Consider the following 234-nt stretch of genomic DNA (forward strand, 5'->3'; position numbering starts at 1 on the left):
CGTCGTATCACAAGAAGTTCTCCTACATCAGGATACTCCACATCTTTCTCTGGATCATTCAGGTTCTCATCTTGATCGTCTTGAGACTCGTAGTCGCCACTAGGAGTGAGAATCATCACTCGTTGGTTCGGACATTCTCTCGCCATGTGTCCCCTACCTTGACATTTAAAACAAGTAATGTCACGAGTACGAGATTGACTAGTGCTAGGAAACTTACCTGGTTCAGGCTTGGTG

This window comes from Capsella rubella, unplaced genomic scaffold, assembly GCF_000375325.1.
Source record: "Capsella rubella cultivar Monte Gargano unplaced genomic scaffold, Caprub1_0 scaffold_3, whole genome shotgun sequence".
NCBI classification, from domain to species: Eukaryota; Viridiplantae; Streptophyta; class Magnoliopsida; order Brassicales; family Brassicaceae; genus Capsella; species Capsella rubella.